This window comes from Pongo abelii, chromosome 5, assembly GCF_028885655.2.
Source record: "Pongo abelii isolate AG06213 chromosome 5, NHGRI_mPonAbe1-v2.0_pri, whole genome shotgun sequence".
In the NCBI taxonomy this organism is placed as follows: domain Eukaryota; kingdom Metazoa; phylum Chordata; class Mammalia; order Primates; family Hominidae; genus Pongo; species Pongo abelii.
The window spans coordinates 641,434-664,898 of record NC_071990.2 but is presented as its reverse complement, the minus strand read 5'-3'; the positions used below and the strand labels follow the sequence as shown (position 1 = coordinate 664,898).

Genomic DNA, 23,465 nt, shown 5'->3' with positions numbered 1-23,465 from the left:
ATGAATTAAAGAAAAGCAAACCAACACATATGCAAACACGTGAGCAAGGAAGACTGTTTCCCCAACGCTCTTGCACGTTTTCTACTGTGATACTTTCGGGGGTTTTCAACCCTCTTTTCGCATTTTTGGATACCCATAGTAAGCAATAAGACAGCGAAAAGAAAAGATCAATGCTTCATGGAGCTGAGTTAAAACTAGCAAAGTAAAAAACGTCAAGACAAATTTCACCTACCAGCATGCTGTGAGGGCTAGATAGTATTGTGGGATTGTACAAGGTTTGGGAGAACCAGACAGATGACTTTTTGTTTTGATGTCTTTAAAGTATTCATCTTGAAGAGGAAAAGAAAACAAATGTCTTAGTATGTTACAATTTTTGGCTGTATAAAGATCCAGCGAAATGAGAGAATTCAAGAGTGAACCACAAAAAAATCTTTCTTCATAAAGGGAGAGGTAAAAGAGTAGAAAGTTAATCAATTTGGAATTTTTCTCTCTCTAATTCAAAACACGTTTCTCTAAAAATGTTCCTATGTCTGAAAAATACATATCACTGCTTTTCTAAATTTAAAAATGCTGGTTTAAAAAGTAAAGGGGCATAGTTAAGCTATGTATTTATTAAATATATATGAATCTGACTGCTTGCTAGATCATTTATATGTAATAACATATAAAGTTCCAATTTGGGAAATTCTTATAAGTTTAATTAGCTCTTTTTAATAAAAAACTAATTTTATTAAAACCTTAAAATGTAAGTAATGTTTTATTCAGACTTCCAAATTCAAGTAATTTAGCAAAAGGTTCAAACATCTGCTTCCAAAGCAAGCTTAGCAAAAGTTAGACAATGAAATTGTTTCTCCATCCTCACTCAGATACCATGTAAATGTACAGAGCTTGCTGGAAATGAACAGGAAGGCTCCTAGGTTTCCAGTAAGTCACAAATAAGCAAACAGCCTGAGAAGAGTCAATGGAATTTGTAGAGCTAAAACAGCACCTTAGGGAGAAAGCTCAGCCCCGCATTTTACAAACAGGAAAAATGAATGGAGAAAGGTGAAGTGTCTCCCCAGTGGCAGCCTGCAGGCCCCTGGCGGGGTCGGGGTCGGAGCCTGGAGCTCCACACCTTCTGAGGCCCCTCCCTCTCCAAGGCTCTTCTCCTGGTTGACTGCTCTCCCTTCCAGAGCTCCCAATAAATTATTTGGGGTAAATTAATCTATCTTTACTTGAAGTGAAATCATTGAAAAAAACATAAATCATTAAGACATATTGTGATTTATTATCCCCAAACCCATCAACACTCATAGGCAGATAAACCTGGAGATTTCCACATACAGATTTCTAAAGTGCTGTATGTGTGAAGCCATTGTTGAAACAGTTCTAGTGAGATGTTGTTTTTATAACACGCAATTCACTTAAAGCGTACAATTCAGTGACTTTTAGTATATTGGCAGAGTTGTGCATCCATCACCACAATCAATTTTGGAATATTTATTAACCAAAAGAAGCCCTAACCCCCTCAGCCATCTCCTCCATTCAAACCTCCTTTCCACCATAGCCCCCAGCCCTGGGCACCCACTACCCCCATCCCCATCGACTTGCCTCTTCAGGACATTTTGTATAAATGGGAACATACAATATATTTGACCTTTGTAACTGATTCAAGTCATTTTTTAAAGACCTAAAACAAGCATTTATTCAAATCTATATTCCTTTTTTATTTTTCAGTAATCTAGCTGACTTTTCAATGAGTTCAAACTTCATGTTTCCCAATTTTGAAGATGTGGTTGTAATGTTGTCCTCCGGAGCGGATAAACGTTTGGCTGTACTGGAAGGTGCTCTCTCTGAAAAGAAATGAACTGTTCCACAGCCATTGTGTATGCTTTTGTGACCCCTGCTGGCAGGATGTAATAGTGTGCTTTCAAAATCAGTTCCTTGAAATTCTTTTCCTATCTTAAATTTTAAAATAATGAATAGAGCACGTGACTATTAATGGGTATAAAATGTAATTAAAGTTGGTTGCTGTGTGTATGTATCCTGTTCTTTTCCTAGAAATTATAAAGCTGCAGGCTGCTCCTAAAGCTGTTATTAAAACCCTGTCCAAAGTGCTGCTTACTTAACACTTTCCATTTTTCACAAGGAAAATGCTTAATCTGATAGCATTTCATCTCAATCCTAACAAAACCATAAAATCTGAAAGCTGTTTTATTACTGTTTAGAAGAATAAAATACACAAGAGATAAAGATTTTATTAAAACAATGTGTGAAGACTACTAAGAGAAAAAAGAAATATAAAAATACAAAACATGTATAAATAACAATAAAGTCCCTCTGAGGCTTAGAGGCTTGTGAAAATTATTTTTAATACAATTATTTAACATATTTATTGCTCTTTGAGTATTTCTCAATTTTAAACTGCGTTTAAAATTGAAACTTGGATATTTACTAAATATTTTTTCCTAATCTTAAATTTCCTATTTTTAATTTAAAATAAAGGAGACAGAAAAAGAAAATAAATTCATAAATAGTTTTCTATGCCCTTCATAATACAACAGATTAGTGCTTCCAGTTTTATAAACATTAACATTATTTCTGCTTTGTTAATAAAATTCCATAATCCTAGAACTAGTGCTTTAAAAAATCTATGCTTAAAATTATCCGTAGAGATTTAACTATTTTTTAAAACCATTGTCACCAGAAATGGTTTTTATCTTGCAGAAACGTTGAGAACTCTTCAAAAGCGAATGTTTGATTTAACACACATTACTGTCAATTTATTTACTGGTTAAAAAAAGAAAAAAGAAGAAGAAATAACATTTACAGCAGATAAATGAGTTTATTTTATTAGCCCTTCAGTTATTTTACAATTATTTGTATGTCCTGGGTAAGTTTGCACAGAGTACCTTGTGCTATTTTATGGAGATTTTAAAACATATTCATGTACCTCCTAAGGCAAAAAAAAAAAGGTTTTTAATCAGTTTATGTATACATAAATAAACTTTTTAAGTTAAAAGATTCAAATTGGGTTACTGTACTCATTTTTATGTTTTTAATAAAATGTCAAAGCAGAAATGTATAGATAAGATATGGATAACAAATCATTGCTTTCGGAAATGCAGAGCTTATATGTTTATGTGTGTATGTGGTTATAAACATAGGCAACACACAGTGAGGAAAGAAACTTTTCCTTGGATCTGCACGTCAGTAAGGCATTGGCTTTGAGAGCTGACAAAGAATAACCAGGATCAGAAAGCACATCTAGGGACTTCGAACCTGGAGATCTGATCTGCTGTTAGAAGCAAGAAGGAAGGGATGAGGCAGTCTTCATCCAGCATGGGAGAAGAGAGCTAATCGTTTTCAGGATTATCAGAACTCATGTGGTCTATGGAAAACTGAAATGAGGGAGGACCCATATTGATTATTACTCCCATATTTACTATGTTTTAATACTCACTATTGCAGGTACCTCTGCAGAATGTACAGATTCACACATTTTAATATTAAAAAAAAATTCTGAGTAAGAGTCCCTCTTCTTTATCATTACCTGGAAGATTGATCCAAGCTTTGCTTCTTAAATAAAACAGCTTTAATTTCTCATATATTTCAAACCTATGGAGACTATTAGCTTCCGTCATTTTTTGTATTTTTGTAAACATTCACTTAATTGTAGGTGACCTTTCTCTTTGTGATATTGGATCCTACTTTTATCTTGTTGAGAACTCAAAGAAAAACATAAAACATAGGCAAAATGTGTCATAAGCATTTCTTACTTGTTTTTTACAATTTGTAAGCAGTTAGATCAACCCATTTTTCCTATCCAAAGAAAAGGAATACGAAATTGGAGAATCATTTACTCTTTTGGCCTGGTGAGGCTAAATGATGGTTTCTAGTTGTAAGGGGCTAATGAGAATGGAAGACCTGGTCTTAAAGGAGTTCTACCTTTTCTGAGAAAGTGGCCAATTACCGTTTACGGCCCCAGCACTCTTTGATACTAATCAGTTAATTCAGTCTCCTGGCCCTCAGATATATTGGTGTTTATTAAGCAGCGCACATTTCAATACGGTGAAACACATGTTTGGCTGAAATCGGATCCTTCTGCTCATCAGCTCCCCTATGCAGAGGTTAGGAAGACAAGACAAAAGACTGTTGGCAACAAACATAGCCAAATTAAGAGCAGTTTCCAAGCGTATTTCCTTAAAGCAGTAGGGATGTTAGAAATCGGTAGGGGAGAGTTTTTGGTGAAGCAAGTTTAAAAGAGACAGACTCCAGCGGAACATCTGGCAGCATGTGCCCCCCTTCAAGCCCCCACTCTCCTGCAGCTGGCCAGCCGTGTGCTCCAGCGATAGCCCCAATATAATTTCATTGCAGCAGGAAATCTGGAGCCACATCCTGACACTGACAAGGTAATGAGGCACTGCCAGACGCAGTGAGAGTCTCTTGTATCTGCACTGGGGTTTTATGGTTGCAGCTTCCATTTATTATCAGTCTAGATTTGTTACTTGCTTCTATGTCTTGGAGAGGAATCCATCACTAGGAGCATTGAAACAGGGATGCTGAAACAGATGGCAGTCTAAGCATGTCTCCACTCTGGGGGGCTGTGTTCCCAGGGGTAACTGGGAAGATTCCTAACTTGGTCATGATTAAATCTCCTATTTTATACAATAGACATTTTTGCATTTTGTACTGAACTGATGAAATATGTGAAGGTGATATTTCATGAAAACCCTCTAAGAATATTTAAAATTTATCTTACACGCACATGAATTTAAAAGCCTTGTATGCCATTACAATCACATATATTAAGAAACCTATTTTTTCCTACAAAATGCAAAGTTCGAGCCTCAAAGTTTCATTATCTTACCCTTTCCTCTCTATGGCACCAGAGGATTGGGGACTGACAATACTTCAGGCAATAGGTCCAATGCAGGGCTCAGAGACTTCTCCTCCCTGCTGTCCCCTTAACAGATAAATACCATGTGAAGGAAAGGACCTTTGAAAAAGAAAACTCCTTGAGGCTGGTGCAGAGGCTCCCGTGAAGATGTCATCCTCAGGGAGATTAAGCCATCATCTCCTAAAATCGGATCTGCCCCCAACCCTGCACCTGTCCAGTGGATCACCCGCCCCCAATTCTACACAGTTTGCCAAAGAAAGAAGGGTTATCATAGAGGGACACAAATAAAGCCACCATCCCAAAAACCATTTGGCAACTGCCTGCATTCAGTAGGCATCTAATCAAATCTGCTACTAATTTGTGGAAAAGTTCAGTTATTGGGGCATAGAAACCCAGAGCCCTATCATCACATTCTGTTTACACACTCCAGCTCATGAATGCACCTCACAAATTCCTGCTGCATGCCTCCCACGCATATGATAAATAATCCTCTAACTATATATATTGATAAGCATATATATGCAAAAGCTGATGCAATTTATTCATTTCAGTTTTGTTAAAAGTAACAAAATAAGTTAGAAATACCATTTTTAAAGAAAATAAGCAGCATAGGACCAGATGTAAGGGTCCTGAGATATTCTAAAGTAAACTATGGGAGGTAAACATTGAATAAACTCTTTCTATTAAATAATCTAAATACATGAACAAAAAATGGAATATGAGTAATGGGCGAAATATTTAAGTAAATGTTACCCATAAAAGGCTTTCAAACTTCGCATTAACTCCTAGATTCTATGATCTATAAATGCCTCATTTTTAAGTGGTAAAACTTACAAATGAAATCCAAAAAAAAAAAAAAACTGAAGTGAGAAAGAAATTACATCAGTTGCCATTAATGCCATTTTAACAGCCGAGTTGAAATCGAATGTCAAAGGGCTACCGTTTATTATACACGTGCTGGCGCTCGTTAAAGCCTGTGTGGCGTGTACGAAAATGCCCCACAGGGATGCTCCAAGCGGGATGTGGCGGTCGGAAAATAAAACCCCTGTTTCCAGCCGTCGACCATCCTGTAGCATGAAATTGCTGCAGCGAATCTTGCTTTTGCGTTTTTATTCGCAGCGTTGCCTTGGTTTACATTAGTTCTCTGCTTGCATCTCAGTCTGTTTATTCTTCCAGTTCTCCTCTGAAGCAGAGTTGGGACATTGGCGAGAGAAGAGCGTGAGGTCAGGCACCTGTGCTCGGTTCGGGTCTGGAAGGAGATGCTGCTGCGGCGCCGGCTTGGGGCTGGGAGCCTTTGGAAGGAGGCAGGATAGAGGAGTCCGACGGCCCCTCAGCTTCTCCTGTTCTTCCCTAGCTTCCTGGTGAGCCTTCTTTATTTGGTAACAAGTGAAATTTCAGACAGAACTTCAGGTACCTATTAAAATGTACGTACAGAAACAAATCCCAAAAAGCCAAATATAAATACGTGTGGGATCATAATTATTTTGGATTGTTACCGTGATTTCTTTTTTTGTCTTGGTTAAGAAATTAAGGAGATAATGTGCTGCAATGGATGAAAACAGATTTTCCTCATAACTTATTTTTCTTTCCAAGAAAATAAAATATCGTAAGCGGGTACGTTGTTCAGGAGCGCCGCACTTCCTTCCTAAATGAAAACAAATTAGTGTCTCCTCATTGTACCATCACTAAGCCTCTGTCAAGAGCTTTCAGAACGCGTCTTCTCTCCAAAGCCTGTGGGTGAAATCCATACTGTTTCAAATACTACAGTATTTCTGGTGGTTCTGAGTGAGGCTGTGACCATTTCCATGGTAACCCTCAGCCTTTCTGTTACCACCAATTTGCTGAGAGAAACTGAAATGAGCTGAAACTTCCAAGTCAGCCCTCAGCGAAAGCAAATCAATGCACCTGCCTGAAGCGGAGAAAGACAAAGCAGGACAAGGGCCGGGAAGAGCTGCATGACCATATTTTTGGCAGTCGTGTAGTTCTCAAGGAAATAGTGCAAAACCCGAAGGAAAAGCAGGTCTCATCAGTAGGTCCAATTCAATGGAAGACCTTGAGCAGAAAACGGAGTCAGTGGAATATAGTGCAGTCCTGTGAAGAACTAGGCCAAGACTTTCCGGAGCAGGGTGTTGATAGCTCACCTGTGGATTTCCGCCACACACACAATCTACATCTTTTTATGCAGACTTTGTATTCCTCTATGCATTGTAGCAACAGCTACCAGGTCTTGGCAGCAATTTAGACCAGCCTCTCTGCTAGACGCTTTTCATACAATAACTCTAATTTTTACAATAAGCAAGATGTCATTGTCCCATTTTACAGATGAGACAGTCGCCTTCTCAATTGCACACAATCGTGCCAGTTCTGGCTCACCCCAGCCTGTCTATTGTAGCAACGTTGCATCGTCCAGCGGTGAAATTATAAGCAGTAGCCCAGATCGATAGCATAAAGTAGTTTCAAATCCATAGCACGCAAACCCTAATCAGAGGGTATAGCACACCCATGACCGCAAAACCTGTTGTGGGTGAGCAGGAGTCATTTTTAATGTTGAAGGAATGCTCCCCTTGGACTGTTGTCTGTCAAATGCTTGCACTCTGTTAAATAGTATACACACTCAGGGTGTTGAGAAGAGTAAGTGAGACAATGCAGGTGTCCTCCTGATATCGACAGGACCCAGAAGAGCCACCCTCTGGCCTGTGAGGGCCTGCTTTAAGGCTACGTTAATGATAAGAAAGTCAATGAAAAATGCATGAAGACGCACATAGGATTCTCGTAGAAGACCGGCATGAGGAGCCTCTTCCACGGGCATAGGGACATTCTAGAATCAGCAAGCAGCACAAATTGTTTTTCTTCTCTCTTTTTTTTTTTTTTTTTGAGATGGAGTTTCACTCGTTGGCCAGGCTGCTGGAGTGCAGTGGCATGATCTCGGCTCACCAAAACCTCCGCCTCCTGGGTTCAAGAGATTCTCCTACCTCAGCCTCCCGAGTAGCTGGGATTACAGGCATGCGCCACTGCACCTGGCTAATTTTTTGTATTTTTGATAGAGACGGGATTTCTCCACGTTGGTCAGGCTGGTCTCCAACTTCCGACCTCAGGTGATCCGCCTGCCTTGGCCTCCCAAAGTGCTGGGATTACAGGTGTGAGCCACTGCGCCCAGCCGCACAAACTCTTTTTCTAGCATTAAGCATTCAGCCAGTTTCCACACAAATAACTGTTTTTCAGCCCCCAAGAGCATTTTTCAGGCCATCCATGACATCCAGAAAAGTTTTGCTCTGTTAACAATTTAATCACCTAATACTTGCTTGGAAAAAGATATTTCATATCCAATAACTTCTTTCTGCTGTTTTATGAAACTTCTTCTTTTAGAACTGAGGTTCTGAGAGGTGAAGCCAACTGGACTTACTAGGTGGAGTGGGGACTTGGAGAACTTTTCTGTCTTACAAGAGGATTGTAAAATGCACCAATCAGCACTCTATAGCTAGGACTGTAAAATGCACCAATCAGTGTTCTGTAGCTAGCAAGGGGATTGTAAAATGCACCAATCAGCGCTCTGTAAAAACACACCAATCAGTGCTCTGTAGCTAGCAAGAGGATTGTAAAATGCACCAATCAGTGCTCTGTAAAATGCACCAATCAGCGCTCTGTAAAATGCACCAATCAGCACTCTGTAAAATGCACCAATCAGCAGGAGTCTAAAAGTAGCCAATCACAGGGAGGATTGAAAAAAGGGCACTCTGATAGGACAAAAACAAAACATGGGCAGGGACCAATAAGGGTATAAAAGCTTGCCACTCCCAGCCAACAGCTCCAATTCTCTGGGTCCTCTTCTACACAGTGGAAGCTTTGTTCTTTTCTCTTTTCACAATAACTCTTGTTGCTGTTCACATTTTGGATCCGTGCTATTTTTAAGAGCTGTATCACTCACCCTGAAGGTTTGGGGCTCCATTCTTGAAGTCAGTGAGACCACGAACCCACTGGAAGGAACCAGTTCTATTAGCAGACAGAATAAAACATTTTTTGTTTTACTTCCATCTTAAAATGGTTATGAAGTGAATGGTCTTGAAACTGCCTGAATACTAAAATCACTGGCTCTGGTTCAGATTGATTGAAAAACAGGTAAATTGATGAGGAGAGGAAAAAAAAGGGGGCAGATGGAATTAGGTCTTGCTCACTTCTGCGTTAGCTGTGTGTCCTGAAAACATTTTCCTCTACGCTGCTGCCCTTGGCTTCCTCATTTGTAAAATGAAGGTGGTTTGCTACGTTGATCCCAATACTTGAATTTCTGAATCTTATGATTTCCGATGAACAACATCCCAGGCCCAAGTTTGACACCCACGTGGGGCTGCCAGCAGCTCCGGAGCAAACCGTAAGTAGAGCGAGTGAGTGGAAAAATGGTTTGGATCCAAATGCTTGGCTCAGATGTGAAGCATCTCCACGTTTCAGCTGTTCCCAGGCCTTACTCGTCCACTTGCGGATTTTCTTCTAGTAGTCTGCAGAGTTAAAGTGGACAGCACATGAGTGACAGTTTCTAACATAACCATCAGTCTGCGGCACCTTCCGTGAACATTTGGAAGTTGCAAATGCATCAGGGGCTGTTCCCCCTCCACCCTTTTCCCTCTCCAATTAAAATAGGTTAGCAGGGGAAAAATACGAAAAAGACTTTGACTTTACTGACAACGCTTTATTTATTTTATGTAAAGAATGATCTGAAGAAAATATTTTTAACACATTCACATTTGTTAATCTTCAAAGGTGAGCACTTGAGTTTTGGGTTTTATTATTTTTAGTATTTGTATTCTTTAAAAATTTTCCAATAGAAAAGACAGCAATATTCATTCAGGCGGGGTCTCACTCTGTCACCCAGGCGTGATCTCAGCTTACTGCAACCTCCGCCTCCCCGTATCAAGCAATCCTCCCACCTCGGATTTCCAAGTAGCTGAAACTACAAGTGCGCATCACCACGCCTGGCTAATTTTTGGTATTTTTTGTAGAGATGGGGTTTTGCCATGTTGCCCAGGCTGGTCTCAAACTCCTGAGCTCAAGCGATCTGCCCACCTTGGCCTCCCAAAGTGCCGGGATTACAGGCATGAGCCACCGCACAAGGCCAGTGAGAGATCTCAAACACACAATATTAAAACAAGAAATTTAAGATTTCCTGAGAAACTTAATCTTAGAAAATTTGAAATCAGCTAAGTGTTTTATTTTCTCCATTTCTAAATTTGTCAATAAAGTGAATATTTCCCTGGAAAAAAGAAGGAAGAATTCAGAAATCCCAAGGTAGTGTTCATAAATTAATACTTTGGTTTTTCATATCAGCCATAATGGCTACAAAATGTCTGTAATCCCTCAAATTCTCCATTGTCAATCTCATTATTGCCAAACCAACTACATCAAGATAATGTCACATTGAGATAAATATAATTCAATTGATTTATGTTTGCACTAGTTAGATAATTTCAGGTTGCAGGGAAATCAATACTCATAGTTTAACAATTATTTGCTATTATCATCATATTAACTTTTATACAAAATGTGCAGACATATTCAAATGCCCTTCAATTGCACAAGAAAGTTTTTTGAAAACATTCAACCTGTATTGCAAGTGATTTTAAAGTTCCGCACATGTGATATAATTTATTAACTCTAAAAGGAAAATGTCAAATCACAAAGCTAAAGTATAGTGGTTCATATTCGCATGTACTGAGTAACAAAATAGAGCATGTTTGCTGGAAAATTAGGTCTAATGCTAGGCACTGACACTGCGAGAGCAAACAACACCATCATATCTAGCAAATACTGGGAACTAAAAAGTCATATGATAAAATAACTTTGACTCTTTTAGTGTGAAGCATGAAAGGCAAATATAGCAGTAAAACTTTTACAAACAAGCCCCAAAATAAAATTTTGAATGAACAAATTCCTGGACAGGATTCAGTATATGTAAAGCAAAAAAAAAAAAAAAAAAAAAAAAAAAAAAAATTACAAAAAACAGCAAAAGAAAAAAACAGTTTTGAAGGAAGTATAATGTCATGCTTCTGCACGACTGAAAGCAAATGCAACCCTAAAATTAATACAAAATGGGGAAAGAGAATAAAAAATCCTGTATTCCAACAGAAACTGGTATTTCAGTTACGATCACAGCTGCGTATGCAATATGCAGAATAAATGTGTTTCTTAAAGTTGTACAAGTTTCTATCTTTATGCCAAAAGAATGGAAAACAGTCCTCTTCAAAAGCAGGGGACCCACCCTCCTGGAAATCCGCTCTTGCTGTGAGACTCCAGATGACTCCCTTTCATCATCATGGGCTTCTCTTGATTGTATCCTTAGCCATCACTACCTTCTCACAATAAATCTTTCTCCATAGAGCTGGGGACGTTGCTAATTCCACACGTTGAAGGGATTTCACCGCTACCTCTAGATCTTCAGCATTCCATGACGTCGTAACCGCTCACCCACATGCCTGACAAAGACGGCCACTTCCTTCTTCCTGTCGGGGGCACCCCACAAGCCCAGGCTTGCACCCACTTGTTCCACTCCTTCCTGAGTCCCTTAAATCGCATTTGGAGAATCACATCTGATGCTTACAACTGGCTTCAGCTTGTCCTGAATTATCGTGTATCCGCCACACACTTGGCACAGACTACCAGAGCTGAGGTCTTAGAAAACCCAACAGGTTGCCTGGGCCTCTCTTTGTCTATTAAATATTTCATTCCATCCTCATTCTCCCCCCATTTCACATGAGCATGAGCATATGTTTCATGTGAGGTTCTTTTTTGGTACAATATTTCTTCTCATAATTAGAAATGATAGTCTTTCAAGAAATCAGAACAACACACTAACACACCTCTGCAGCGTGCGTCCTCATGCCCCGCAGTTTTTAACTGCACAGACTGGGGTCTCTTGGAGTTCACTTTTTTCACTTTCTTCCTTTTAGGATGTAAGTAAGCAGCAAAAGAACTTTGGCCATGTTTACTATCTGTGAAAGGCAAAAATGCAGGTCCTAGCATCATATATTTTTGTTGTTAAAGTTGATAATTTTAGCTTACTATGTACCTGGCATATTTTGTGCTCAGTATAGCTCAATTCTCCTTACTAATCTGTAGCAACAAAAGGGTGGCTCCATCTGTAAATTGCTACCAATTGTTTCCAATACGTTTTCATTTCGACAGTTACTAGATTCTCCAGGTTTCTCTTATCTCATATTCACATGTGTAGAATGTTGTGGTTGTGGCCAGTGTGAAGATTCTTTGTCTTGTTTGATTATAGCTCCCAGCATTTTGCTTCTCTTTTTGATTTCTAGAATCTTTATTATGTATTCAGGTGGGCGGGGACACAATTCCACTCAGCAGCCTGGTTGCTGATTTCCTTTACTGAATCCATTAACAGGGGGCATCTGCCTAATATAATGCCAATATGCCAATATCTCCATTGACTTCGAGCCATAGGTTATGTTAGCAATAAACTTAAAACTAAAATATAATGTCCCACCTATCAACAAGTGGTTTGCTCTTTTTCTTAAAAAAAAAAAAAAAAAAAGGCCACAACAAATATAAGGCCCCATCTTTGTTAAATTGTGTGTGATTCTTCACTCCACCGCTAGAAGGCAGCAGTATGGCTGCGCCTATAATCCACTCTTGCCAATGGTAGACTTAGGGACCTGCCTTCTTGTTCTTCTTGTCTTTTCAATAGTTCTTGGGAAACGGGTGGTTTGTTGTTACATGGATAGTGGTAATTTCCGAGATTTTGATGCACTCGTCACTCAAGCAATGTACACTGTACCCGATGTGTGGTCTTTTCTACCAGCATTTCCTTAACCTTGTGTCTTCCTTATCACACCATGCATAAGTGTTGCTTAGCATTAACAAAGGAAATCATTCAAAAACCTATTCTGATGCGAGTTATGTGTGCCGTTAAGTAGCAACCAACAGTGGGAGGATGTGAAATTCCATCTGCCTTTAAGTCAGTCCATTCTTTACTGCCTTCAATTTTTTTTTTTTTTTTTTTTTTTTGAGACGGAATCTGGCTCTGTCGCCCAGGCTAGAGTGCAGTGTGGCGATCTCCGCTCACTGCAAGCTCCGCCTCCCAGGTTGACACCATTCTCCTGCCTCAGCCTCCTGAGGAGCTGGGACTACAAGCGCCTGCCACCACGCCCGGCTAATTTTTTGTATTTTTAGTAGAGACAGGGTTTCACTGTGTTAGCCAGGATGGTCTCGATATCTTGACCTCGTGATCCACCCGCCTCGGCCTCCCAAAGTGCTGGGATTACAGGCGTGAGTCACCGCGCCCAGCCAACTGCCTTCAATTTTTAACATGCCACCCATCACACAGGCCCTGGATGCAAAGTCATTCTCTGTTATAGTTCTTTCTGGGAAAAATAATGCATCTTTTGTTCTATCAAATGTAGTAGATGTAGGAAAGCAAGAGAGAGAAGAAGAATCTCAGCAGTCAGAGAGGCTGAAATGTCATTCACAATACATCACTGCCCTTGTGGCCTAACACGGCTTCAGGCCCTCCCTCCCCGTGTCTAGAGGACACCCTGCCTCCCTGAAGTCCTGGGGCTCCTGCAGTCATCTGCTGCTCAGGTGGCCCAGTGGCTCCCTGCCTGCATCCGAGGCCAACTCCTGTCCCTCTGTCTGTCTGAACGGGAGGGTGCACTGCAGAGCCTTTGCTTGCCATTTCATCTCTGGTGGTCTCTTTAGCACAATTCTGTCATTCATCCATTTTCTCCAAAATCCTTTGTTTGAGCACCTAATACGTAGCAGGAACCCGTCCAGGCACTGAGCAAACAGTATTAAACAAACTATGGCCTGTAATTCAGTGGGGGAAATAAAATGAATAAGTACAAGAAAAAAGGATGCAAATGTTGAACACAGGGAAAAAAGGCAAGGCAGTAAGAAGGTGAGAATGTCCAGGATGGGAGGTCTGCATTTTCAGGAAGGCCATCAAGAAAGGTCTCGCTGACAAGGTGACTTTGGAGCAAAGTTTGGGTGGAACTAAGGGAGTGGGGTGGATGAGGCTATCTGGGGTCCGCTGGAGAGCAGCAGTCATACATCTAAGCAAGACTCATCCACTAGCTGAGTGTCCTCCAGCTATCTTCAGCTAGATGGTACACATTAGGCTGGAGTTGGCTTAAGTCAAGTGATTTTGATGACAAGAGCAGGGGAAGGGAGCTGAGGGTGTGCAAAGGATGAATTGTCATGGTGGAGCACAGACTTCACGCTGTTGAGAGGCTCAGCAGCCTCCAGCACCCACACAACTTCTTCCTTTTTTGTGCCCTGGAAGAGAAAAGGCCTGGCCTTGGCAGGCACATGTGAACATGAGGGGCCCGTAGCCTAAGCTTCCTCCGTGCTGTGGCAGATCCACCTCTGCTTTCCGGAGCAGAACAGGGAAGGGGAAAATCATGTGGGAATGGGGGTGGTGACCTTGAAGCCCTGGGCTTCTTGTGGAGATGGAGGTGAGCCAGGATGCAGAGCCTAGGGGTCTCTGGCAAGCATCAGGATAGGACTTGGGCCATGGGAAGTTGTCAACAGAGGGATGGTACTCAGAGCCCGGCCACCTTTTTGTTCTAGAAGTAGTGAGGGGAGGTTTTAGCTACAGCATCCAGGTTATCAGGACTCCATCTTAAGCCCTGAAACACCTGAATACTTCTGGCTTCATGTTAACTCCTGTTGCCAAGGGAAGTGGAGAGGCCCAGGATGAGGGTGGTCTTGCCTGCAGTAAGACCTGTCTGTGTGAACTGGAGATGGGTATGCCACCTGGCTGGAGGGTGGGACGGGGCGAGCTTAGCACAGCAGGTTCTATCCACTCCAGAAAATGATGACATTGTGCATTTAGAAACCCCCATAGCATTCTCCAGGAGAGACCTGGCCTGTGCCTTCCTCTAGTGCCCACTATCTTCTGGTTAAAAATCAAGTCTCAGAAATGACAGGGAGAATCCAGAAGTTTCAGGCAGCTGGAGCAAGGGGTTGTTGGGTGACACCTTGGGGTACCGCCCCATCCCCAGAGGCTATAGCCTTTTGCATTCAACCTCCACCCAAGAATATCTTACGGCATTAGCCAAATGTGGCTTACAGGGCTATGCAGAGACCACGAGGAGAGTGTGAGAGCGAACCTCTTGTTAGCTGAGTGTGTGCCGCACTATTCAGTTACTATCTTCACCACTGGAGATATTTTAACCAATACCACAGGATCACTCACAAGAAATGATGTAGAGAGGATTCAAGAATTAAAAGGGAGTCAGAGAGGATGATTTCTATGGTTTTTGAACTGTGATTCTTTAATTCTTTCAGCCTTCCATGAACTTGTATTGCTTTCAGGTCTCTGCGTACTTGCTGTCGGTGCCCTGTGAGTCAGTACAGAGGCCTCTGCATAGACAGTGTGCTTCCTGAGAACAGGGGCCTGCCTTTATTTTCTTTTTGTATCCCCAGAATCTTGAACACAACATGGGAACTGGCTCTGTATGGTAAGTTCTCACTTAACGTCAGCAAGAGGTGCTTGGAAACTGTGACTTTAAGTGAAACAACAAATACAGAAACCAACTTTACCATAGGCCAGTTGATACAGACAAGACTTAAGTTCCTAACAACATATTTCTGGTCACAAAAACATCACCAGTCTTCTAAATATAGACCCAAAACATTTCTAATATTAAACACTGAAATAAATGAGCCGTGCATACATTTAAGAAAGATTAATTAAAACAAGTAAGATCATTATTTATCCAATTTCTGGTGAATCAGTGAGTGATGGCAGTCATTGTGGTGGGGGGTGAAATCAAAGCAAAAATTGAAGGAGCACCTTCTACTCCTACAAAGTTAACAAACAAAGAGGGTGGGCTCCCTGAGCCCTCTCCAACCACTCGGGTCATTGCCATGCATTTATAGGGGATAGTAGACTTTACAAATTGTTATTTTACAATAATTTGTTTTTATGTATTCGTTTTCCAACCCGCTTATTCCAGTTCAGGGTCACAGGTGATCAGAGCCCATCCTGGCAGCAGCTCTGGGCACCAGGCGGGAAGCAGCCCTCAGGCCACGGCAGGGCCCCTCATCCTCACACCCACGCTCACTCCCAGGACGCCCTGTAGACACACCCATTCATGAACAGGCACATCTTTGAGATGCGGGAGAAAACCAGAGCACCGGAGAAAACCCACAGAGTCATGGGGAGAAAGTGCAAGCCCCACACACGGTGGCCCTTGACGGGAATCAGCTTTCTCCTCGCCAACACTGTGATGAAATGATACTGAACAGCCCAGGCGCGGTGGCTCACATCTGGAATCCCAGTACTTTGGGAGGCCAAGGCAGGTGGATCACCTGCGGTCAGGAGCTCGAGACCAGCCTGGCCAACATGATGAAACCCCTTCTCTACTAAAAATACCAAAAAATTAGCTGGGCGTGGTGGTGCATGCCTGTAGTCCCAGCTACTCGGGAGGCTGAGGCAGGAGAATCACTTGAACTCAGGGGGCAGAGGTTGCAGGGAACCATTGCACTCCAGCCTTGGCGACAGAGTGAGACTTCATCTCAAAAAAAAAAAAAAAAAAAAAATGACATTGAACAGAGTGGCATCATTTGAGGACCTGCTGTGTTAAGTGACTGGTGGATTAGCAGATTGATGTTGCTACTGGGGTTACCTAGCACAGAAATTACAATGGGTTATGTCCCAATCAACCCATTGTAAGTTGAAAATATCATTTTGCAGACATGATGAGATGCAAAAACACAAAATATCCAGAAAACGCTGGCAACAGGGCACACTGTAGCGTATGGGTTGTCTGCCCTTCTGATGGTGCAGCTGCGGCTGGCGGCCCTGTCCACATGCAGAGGGCACATCACACTGCACATGGCTTCCCCAGGAAAAGATCAAAATTCAAAACTTGGAGTGCTGGTTTCTACTGAACGCGTATCACTTTTGCACCATCATAAAGTTGAAGAATTAAGTCGAACCATCGTAAGTTGGAAACCATCTGTACTATGACCTTTTCTTTCAAAAATGCCATAATATATAATTATGAAGTAAATAGGACAGAATGATAAGAAGTGTGAAGACTAGTTGTAGGGTAAAGGAATTGGTTGTGCAATTTTTGCCTTTCTTTCCCTCAAATAAAAGTGTTCTAAAGACAAATAAAACTCACTTTAAAAACAAAAATAGGTGGTACCAATGAGAGTGTGTGACCATCGGAGTTTGACTCAGTCAATGTAGTGTAGTCATAGGATGGACTGAAAAGCAGTGCATAGCTAATGACATAAGGAAGCAGTCAGGAAACGTGGCTTTAAAAAAGACTGAAAACAAAAAAGCATTTTATCACTTTCCCTGCAGCAACCTCCCTGCCTTTTCTAATCTGCAAACACCGGGCGGCTCCGTTCTGCTCCCTGTCCTTTCCACTGTTAGGTCAAAACAGCATGAAGGATCTCATGCTCATCCCATCCCCATCTCAAACTTCTGACACCCTCAGAATGATGTCCTTCCAATGGGAAAAGATTTGCAACATGTTTCTTCTCATTCCCTCTAGCTAACTTGCTTCTTTACAGCTCTTCATTTGGAACTTGTAATTAAAACTGCCCAAATATTGCCTATTGAGACAAGAGACAAAGGGGGATGTGGAGCTGACCTGACCAGTGTCCACTCAGGACCAGCTGCGCCTCAACTATGCTAATAATTTTGGCACTCACTCCTCACACAAGCTGCAGGGCACAGGGAGTGCTGAGTCATGGAGACACCTCCATTCTCCTTCCTCAGATCTGTCCAACCCTCCTCTATCCTTATGGTTAAACAAGAAGCCTCTATTTCCATCTTCTCCTTCCCACAGGTACCTCGTGTTCTGCTGAAAGCTCTCGGCCCGGTGTACTCCAACTCACCTGTGGCGGACACCGAGCACTCACTGGAGTCACAAGACACGTTCTGGCCAGTGGTAACATAAGCGGTGCGTGACCCTTCCAGGCTGAGCCAATTAAGATAAGTTCCATCTGCACTCCTCACTTCCCCCCCCAGAGTGACCTGGGAGGCTACAGCTTTGATGACATGAAAGGAGTCAGAATCCCTGAGTCACTGCCGGAATGTGAGCCCTGGGCAGCCCAGGTAGGATTTGGGGTGAGGGAGAAAGCTTTGTTGTGTTAAGCTGCTGAGATCTCAGGGTTTGTGTACCAGCTGCAGTAATTGCCCTGACTAATGCAGAAATGAGACGTAAAAGGGGGGAGCTGCCCTAACCTAGATCTAAAATATGTGGCTTTGAGTAGCCTATGGCAAGGAATCTGTTAGAGGAGGCAGGAAAGGCAAACTACTACCATACTCTGCAGGAGGAGGTTTGGGAAAGCTACTGCTTATAATACATGGAAGGCAGGCCAAGTGCCACCTATCCTTGTAGCTCTAGGGCAGGACATAGGAGAACTGGGTGTCACTGGATGTTACTTGGGCGTGTTGGCTGCACTGGTCAAGGTATTTCAAGGAAGAAATGGTCTCAGGAAAGAGTCATTCAGTGTGAAACAAGCAGACATAAAAATGAACAGAGAAAGTCCAAAACTTCCAAGTCTTAAAGTACAGGAAACATGAACTGTTTCTAGATTCCAAGGTTTAACAGATGGGACTAAAAGCAGCAATGTGAGCAAAAGCACATAAGACCTTTCACTTTGGTAAAATCACTAAGGGCAAAGAACAGATGGGAGGTATGTGGCTTTCACAGTGATTGCCAGGAGGCCAGCGATGAAACAGAGAGTGCGAGCCAGAGCCAGAGCAAGAAGGAGAGACAGACAACAGACAGACAGACAGACACACAGACAGGGGAAGCTAGGGGCAATGGGACAAGAAAGTAGAGAAATTAAACAACTTGAGGAATTTTCTTGAAATAGCCTTTGGATGTAGTTAATGGCACATGGAACTGACTGGAAACAAACAGACCAGAAGTCTCCTTTAAAGTTTTCAACAGCTTTATTGAGATACAATCCATGTGCCATAAAGTTCAGCCATTTAGTGTATATAATTCAACGAGAAAGTTCACCCATTTAGTGTATATAATTCAATGAATTTTAGTTTATTCTCAAAGTTGTGCAACCACCTTCACAAGCAATTTTCAGAGACCTTTCTCACCTCCCAGAAACGCCCTCTACTCATAGCAGTCACTCCTCACTTCCCCCCAGTCACCCCGCCCCCGCCCTAGGCAACCAGGAATCCATGTGCTGTGTCCGTAGATCTGCCTATCGCGGAAACTTCATATGCGTGGAATGACACAGGTGGCCTTTGCATCTGGCTTCTTTCACGTAGTCTAATGTTTTCAAGGCTGGTCCATGTTGTAGCATCTATCAGAACTTCATTCCTCCTTACAGCTGATAACACTCTATTACATGGATATGGATATGCCACACTTGTTTATCTTTTCCTCAGTTCATGGACATTTGGATTGTCTCCACTTTTTGACTATTGCATGACTGTTGTGATCATTCCAGCACACATTTTTGTAGGGACGTATGTTTTGATTTTCCTGGGTATGGACCTAGGAGTAGAATTTGCCAGGTCATATGGTAATTCTGTGTTTAACTTTGAAGAACTGCCAGACTGTTTGCCAAAGTGGCTGCACCATTTCCCATCCCCATCAGCAGTCTGTGAGGGCTCTGATTTCTCCACGTCCTCACTGACACATTTTTGTCCATCTTTTTTATAATAACCATCTCAGTGGGTGTGAAACTCTATCTTACTGTAGTTATGATTGCATTTCCCAGATGGCTAATGAGGTTGAGCATCTTTGCATGTAACTGCTGGCCTTTGGTATACCTTCTTAGAAGAAATTTCTCTTCAAATTCTTTGCCCATTTTTAAATTGGGTCATGTTTTTATTGTTGAATTGCAAGAGGGATATATCCTGAATTAGACCCTTATCAGACATACGATTTACAAATATTCCTGTCATTCTACGGGCTGTCTTTTCACTTTCTTGATAGTGTACTTTGAAACACAAAATTTTACAATTTGGATCAAGTCCAATTTATCTGTGTTTTCTTTGGCGGCTTGTGTTTTTGGTGTCAGAGCTAAGAAACCAATTCCGGCCTGTGGTAATTTCCCACTCTATATACCTCCAGTAACTTTTTATTTTTACTTTTATTTATTTATTTTTTTTATGAGACGGAGTCTCGCTCTGTCGCCCAGGCTGGAGTGCAGTGGCGTGATCTCTGCTCACTGCAAGCTCCACCTCCTGGGTTCACGCCATTCTCCTGCCTCAGCCTCCAGAGTAGCTGGGACTACAGGCGCCCGCCACCACACCCGGCTAATTTTTTTGTGTTTTTAGTAGAGACGAGGTTTCCCCGTGTTAGCCAGGATTGTCTCGATCTCCTGACCTTGTGATCCACCCGCCTCAGCCTCCCAAAGTGCTGGGATTACAGGCCTGAGCCACCGCGCCTGGCCACACCTCCAGTAACTTTTAATAGTTACAAAAGGCTAGGACCAGCCCTCGTAAGAATTTTTGAGTTCTATTTTTTTAATCAGAGATGTGATACAATACAGAAATTACTCTGAAATGACTAAAGTATTGTATCTGCAAATGAAAACAGCATCCCTTTACCCAGAAAAGAAAATAGAGGCCAGTCACTGAGACACATCCTGGTTAGATTGTTGCACTTCACTGAAACTGTGAGGATCATGAACATTTTCTTCCAATATCGCAGCAGAAAAAGGAAGACACCTACAAAGGGGAAAATTCCTTTTAGGCTCAGGTTTTTACAGCAGGCAATGCTAGAAAATAATGGAAGCCTGCAAAACTTTGTGGGAAAGAAAGTGTGGCTGTGGAATATTACATTCTCATCACTGAATAGTTTAAAAGCTGCAGTGAAGTTTTAAAAATCGTCTCTGTAGCATCTCCTCTGTCACCAGAGAATCACACCATTCACACATCATTCTGCACTGCTTCTTGCTTTCTGGTGGTCCTGCATGTTATTATTTCCAAACCTGGACTATAAATCCCCTGAGGGCAGAGACATTTCTCTTTTGCTCTTCACAGCACCAGGCTGTCATCAATACTCTACCCAGTGTCGTAAATACAGAGGTGCCACAGACACCTCCGTGCCCAGCCTCCCCTCCTTCTGGCTTTTGGAAAGTTGGCTTCCCTAAGGCAGGGATTCTCAAACTTCCATGCACATTAGATCACCTGGGGAGTTTGGTAACACAAACTGCCTGACCTCACCCTCAGAGTTCCTAATTCAGCGGGTCTGGGGTGGTCTGGGGTAGAACTCATTTCCAACAGTTCCAACAGACGCTGATGCTCTGGTTAGGGGCACACTTCTAGAACCCAGCTCTAATGCCGTCCCCAAATTTGGGTGCACATTGAAATCACCTGGGAGGATTATTGCTGATGTCTGGGTCCCGCCTCCAATACAAAATGATTTGATCAGTCAGAGCATGGGCTGAGCACCCAAGTAATTCTAATACACATCCCAGGTGGAGAATCACCACTCCAGCACCCAGATGAGTCTCTGTTCCCCTTCATCTTCCTGTGTCTTCATTTGCATCACGACATGGGTATACACAGAGAGCTCGATGTGACTATGATTAAGGCAAGGGCTTTGGTGGGTTTATTTATCCCCTTATCCCCAGAATCTGTAACAGTAATCAATAATGGGGGCTTCAAAATGCTCTTTGAATGAAAGAAGGAATGAAAGAATTGGGACAAATCACACCAGGGAATTATCACACAGTGTCCCAGGGGAAGTCCCCTCTCCCATCCCTCCACACACCCTGGCTTCGTGCCTGGGACAGGATCGCACCCCCTGGACGTACTCTCCTGCCCCAGGTCACCTTACTCTGTGTGGTCTCCTCTCCTAGGTGCCTCAGGGTTTGCCCTGGCATTTGGTCATGCTCTATCCAAGTCCATGGGGGCGGGAGGCAGGTATGGCAGCCAGAGATCCTGCCCCATGATCTAGCATGCACTCGCAGGCCACATCAGATTTATTTTTTCTAAATTTCTCACCATTGCAAAAAACGAGCATGCCTATTTTTTGAATAACTGAGCCTTTCATGTAATGTCTGTCAAATGGAGATTTCCAGTGCGTTACAGAAATTACTCTTGTTAAATTCAGCAAGGACCTGCCTCTGGTCAAACACAGCAGTTAATTTTCTATCTTCATCTCACACAACTTCTCGATAGTTTAGACAGCAATGACCATCAGAGACGCTTTCATGGCCTGGCTTGGGTTGTACTCCTTTTCTCCGTGTTTCCCCTCCCTTTGCAGCTGCTGCTCAATGCTTCTTTGCTAGTCCTTTATCTTGGCTCAACCACCAAGGCTGGAAGGTCCCTGGATTCTTTCCTGAGTGCCCTCCTCATCTACACCATCCTCATCAGTGATCCTATCTGGACCTCTTGGGTGGGAAACGGGGAGAGCAAGAAGGGAAGGCAGGGAGGCCAGTCTCTCCCATTCGATTATATATATATATAGCACATGGTATATCATTCACAGCTAAAAATCCTCTCTGTTACAGACACGCTCTGAATTACCAGCGATTTCACTCACTCAGAATACACAGAGACGAGGCTCCTCATTCAGAATCTCCCTGAACCTCATGATGGACTCAGCTGGACATGGGACAACTCAATCATTTCCTGGAACTTGCATTTCACTTGGAGAGGCCTGCTCTAGTGGAGGGTGCTCTTTGTGGTCTTCCATGTACAGCTAATTAAGATTCTGACTGGGTTTAGGATCAAAGAAAGCTGTCCCATTGCATTCCCACATTCTTCCTTCTTGTTTCAATGTCTTCCAAGATCTATTTTAAACAGGAAGTGTTGTGTACTTTTCAGGGGCCCTTTGACCTGTTCCCAGTAAATCAAAACAGGAAGGTAGGTCTCCGCCCTTCACCTAACAGCCAGTCAGTGTGAGACCAAGGTCTGCAGAGCTGTGTCTATGTCCAGTGCCCAACCAGGGACGTGGTATTTCCAAAGGCTTCCCTGAGGTCGGTCTATGGTAGTTGTTTGCTAATCTGAATCCATATTGGTGATTAATTTTGGAATTCGACTCTTTGAGTGTATAAGGGATAGGGTACAAAGGGAAAGCATCTCAGAGAACTTCTACAAATATTAGGAGTTGGTGCAAGAAGTTCACAGTGAGCTGGGAAGGAGTGGGAAGAAATAATAGGGCCTTGGATCCTTTCCAATTCCCACCCCAGTGCTCTTGGCAGCTCACATGATACCTTGACTTTTCCAAATATTGGGGAGAAAAAGCAGCCAAGGTTTTATGTAAGAATGAAAAGGGCCTGAAGCACTTCAATTTCCGGGTGGCTAAACAAAAGAAGACACACACCAGGGAAAGCCCCTTAAAGTGTGTGCAGAAGAGTTGGACAAAAGAGAAGAGGCATTTAATCAGACAGAGAAAAAAATAGAAATGATGTCATTATTTGGGTATAGTAAGGTTGCCACGTAGGTGTGTTTGTATAAATTCCTTGGGCTTCTCCTAGTAATGAGATAATGCTGTAAGGTCCCCAGTTCCTCAAAAATTTAGCTAAAACTTGGAGCGATACTAATTACAAAACACAATCGCCATGCAGGTAAAGCTATACATATCATAAATAAAGTCTAGTGCTTACAGGAGGATGAGACCCTTGTTAGCATGGGAGG

General features: G+C 42.3%; 1 long non-coding RNA gene across 2 annotated transcripts; it reads left to right on the top strand.

The window, feature by feature from the left end:
- The first annotated feature begins 5,841 nt into the window (after positions 1–5,841).
- LOC129059843 (uncharacterized) lies at positions 5,842–22,632 on the top strand. Of its 2 annotated transcripts, none has more exons than XR_008525906.2 (3): positions 5,842–6,258; positions 17,689–17,957; positions 22,337–22,625. It is a non-coding gene; the product is annotated as an uncharacterized LOC129059843 (long non-coding RNA). The 2 variants fall into 2 exon arrangements; XR_008525905.2 differs by having other exon boundaries at positions 5,852–6,240; positions 22,337–22,632.
- The last annotated feature ends 833 nt before the right edge of the window (positions 22,633–23,465 follow it).